This window comes from Poecilia reticulata, linkage group LG10 (genome assembly GCF_000633615.1).
Source record: "Poecilia reticulata strain Guanapo linkage group LG10, Guppy_female_1.0+MT, whole genome shotgun sequence".
Taxonomy (NCBI): Eukaryota; Metazoa; Chordata; class Actinopteri; order Cyprinodontiformes; family Poeciliidae; genus Poecilia; species Poecilia reticulata.
Window position 1 is genome coordinate 28,793,699 of NC_024340.1, and position 3,902 is coordinate 28,797,600.

Sequence of the window (3,902 nt, forward strand, 5' to 3'; positions counted from 1 at the left end):
GTGTGTGTGTGTGTGTGTGTGTGTGTGTGTTTTGTTTCCAGCCCTAAAACCTAAAGCGGCCGGTTTCCTCTGTGAAACAGCGCGGCTGCTGAAGGAGCCTGATGGAGGACAGACAGGGCTGCTGGGGAAGCTTCCCTGTGGCTCCATGTCAGCTGAACGGTCCGCACCTTGGTTACATTTAGCAGCTTTACAACGTTTGAGAAAAATATGGATCAGTCGGGGAAAGATAACAGGTGCAAAATCTAAAAACAATTAGTCCGAAGTAAAAACATTACGAATTTTAGTTTTTCTTCTTTTTATGTCAAATAGATGAAGTGACGTGAAGTGACGTTTGCTCGAGATTTCCAACAGGTGAAGTGACGTCGCAAGGTGAATGTCTTCTTTTAAACTTGGTCTCGAGCGCATTGAAGTGCTTTCATTGGCGGAGACACGCAGGTGCGCATGTTCTCCGCTTCCTGCGCCCCTTGACGTCAGTGCGCCCTGGGTTCTTATTGGCCACCACAACCCGGTCCATGTGAGACACCGTGCTCACCGCTGACGCTCAGGGTTTATATGTACCTCCAACTGCTTTATGGCGAGTGAAGAGCTGGTTCTGATTGGAATTTTGGACCGAAATGACTGATGGAAGCTTTATTTTATGATCATTGTCAGACTGGAAGGCATCAAACTGAGACCTGGCAGTTAATATTAAAGCTGTTTGAACGTGCACATTTCAGATCACTCTGTTTCCTTTTTGTTTAACACATTCATTAGTTTTAGGTGAACATTAGTGGCCCAGCCTAAACTCACTAAAACTACATTAGTTTTCAGATAAAACTAATTGAGTCAAAAATCTAGTCACTATTTACTGACCAAATGTAGTTCTTTTTTAAATAATACATTCGATAAAAAAATAAAATAAATACTTGCAATTATTATACAAAAACACAATAAATAATATTCACATGATACATTTTCATTTACTAGCCATTATCCACAGTCAAGTAAGGCACACATATTCTGATTACATACTGCAAAATAAGATCAAGAAATTATTTAATAAATTATTCTACAGCACTTTTCCGTTGTAAATAGGCTGTAAATGTACAGCACATATTTGAGTGTATATGTTTGCTTTTGCCCTTTTCAATTTGTTTTTAAAATCAGTAAAAAAAAAATAAAAAAAATAAAATAAAAAATGGTCCTACATCCATTCCTAGAAAGATCAATCTTCAATACAGGAATAATAATTGCCATAATCACTATAACTAATTAACTAACTAAACAAAAACATATTTTCATAATGTATCTTCATTAAACATTATGATAATTAGTTGTAATTTAACCAGCAGTTTTCTAGTGTTCAAGGTCACAAAGTGACTTGGTGCTGCTGTTATGTTATATTCATGCACCATGAATATAACACACCTGTTTGCATCAGAAATACAAGAAGTGATTCCTGCTCTGACACTAGCACTGACTGACGGGATGCACCGATTCCCGACCAGTTTCCAAACCCAAACACCTTCAGTTTATTTCAGGCTCCCTGCAGGTTCAGAGCTCCTCTCCTGGGAGTGGACTCCGGTTGTCCTTGTTGCTTTGTAATGGCCCCCTGGGGCCTATTTAAGCTCATAAAGAAGGATAGGTGGGAGGCTTTAGCAGGATTACAGCATCTTGTGTGAATGTTTCTCCTGTTTAACTCCTGACTGGCTTCATTATTGTGTAATTAGCCCTGCTGACCGGCGATACATGTAATGTGATACTCAACATTAGATTTATACTGTTTATGTGCATGTTTGTGGCCCACAGCCAACTCGTTAAAGAAGAGCCATTAATATGACAAGTGACACCGCAGCCCTGTTGCAATAACATCATCATTTATGTTTCTGAAGATTAGAGAAATATAATTCTAAGTTGCTTTAAACTAATGAGACGTTGGTCATGTCTAATGTAGCTTTGTGCTCTCACTCAACTCTAATATTTTTATTTACAAAAAAAGTACACTGTAAATCATGATTTAATTAATATTTATAGAAATACTAACTAGCAAAACTAACAAGTGTAGTATATTTGGTAACTCTGGTAAATATAAACCTTTTATCAAACTGGTTTTAATATAAGTCAACTTAAAGCACTAAGCTTTACTGAACCGCTTAAATTGTATTGCACTTGTTTTTTTTTGTCAACTCACATTAATAAATACAGAAACATGAAGTTTTCCAGATCTGTCTAAAGGCAGTGATGAGTCTCTGCTATTAAATTGATCAAGAAAGAAAAACAAATTCACTTAAAATATTGCTTTATTTCTAGTTTACTGCATCAAGAAGCTGAGAAAGTAGCAGAGAATAATAATAATGTTTACATAAATAAGGGAAAAAGAAACACATGAAGGCAATGGATGCACGAGACGACCTGAATTTAATCAAATCAATTACTATGACAAGTTGATAACAATTTTAGAAGACTGTGGTGTATTAAATGTTAGACTCAAAAATAATTTTACATAAAGTGAGCCATAATTTTCATCAAGTTGATAAAACTTTTGCTGTAAAAAGATTTTGATCAGAATGATAGTTCAGTTTGTATCCAGCGTTAGCTAGTTTAGCGCTCATACTCTTAACCCTGAGGCAGCTGTTGTCAATGAATGAACCATCTTAGCTGCATGTGTGAGAAAAAAGGTTCACATGCCATATTATTAGAATAGACGTAAAATATTTACTGCTCCGTTAGTAAAGTTTTATGCTTTAATCACAAACTAATTCATGGTTTGTGTCTTTATTACATGCAGGAAAAGCAGACAACTTCATGAAATAAACAATCTTCAGTTATGCAGGGATGACCCAGCAGAGCTTTTCTACAATAAAAACTGTAGCCGAGACATTAGTAATCTATCTGAGCTTCTGGAATTAGATGTGTAAATATTCTCTTGGTCAATTTAAAGAGAATATTTAGAATACATTTTTAATGAGTTAATTTATGATTAGTAACTGTATCTTAGCAGTTAAAATGCAACAGTTTTGTTGAGCAAGTACGTTAAAAATTGACTGATAGATATGGGTTTTCTAGCTTTTAAACTGAAATGATTTCTATGCAGATATGCTGATAAAAAGTGACCTAAATAAACTGTGTGAAAACTTCTTCATCTTTTTTTATTGGCTAAATTCTAATAGTTTGTTTTGTTAAAGTTTTACCTTTAAAATTTATAAAGATAAAACAATTATTTCCACTAAACTTCTACACATATTGCAAGGAATGTCTTGGCTCACTCTGAAATTGTTAAATTGTGTACCCAATACATTCTTTGCGAGGACTCGGAGGACCTTTTTTTTCCCCTTCTGCTGGCAAACGAACCCCTCTGTTCCTCCCAAATCATGATTCCAAATGCAAGTTTTATGTGTCACATTTTCACTGGAAGTGCACAGCTGTACCATAAGGCAACAACTCATAGTACAAAAGGCACATTAACTGTTTTCTTCTTTCTTTTTCTCTTTTTTTTGGAACAGTTGTGTTTCAGAGTGTTCCCAGATTTCACAAAACCTATTTAAAAATCACTTAAGCTATTTGTTAACAATAATTAAAGTTAGACTGTTGTTGAGCTACTGTCACAGAGCTACCTGAGGGGCTTCAGGCCCTGAAACAGGGTTTTGTAAACCAGTGTTGCAGCCTGTCTTAGTTTCAGTGAGAGCCGGCCCAGAATATAAACAAACTAAGCTCCACCTGATGGAAACTCAAACCAACAGAGTTTTTCCATTAACGCTTTAAATTCACAGACCATACATCTAAAATTTAATATTCATTCATTGACAATGAAAATACTATTAAACTTGATTTATATCACATTGGTTTAATTAAAAGGTTTTAAGCAATTGAAAAATATTTAAATTACTTACAATATAACACTTTTGTATATATATATATATATA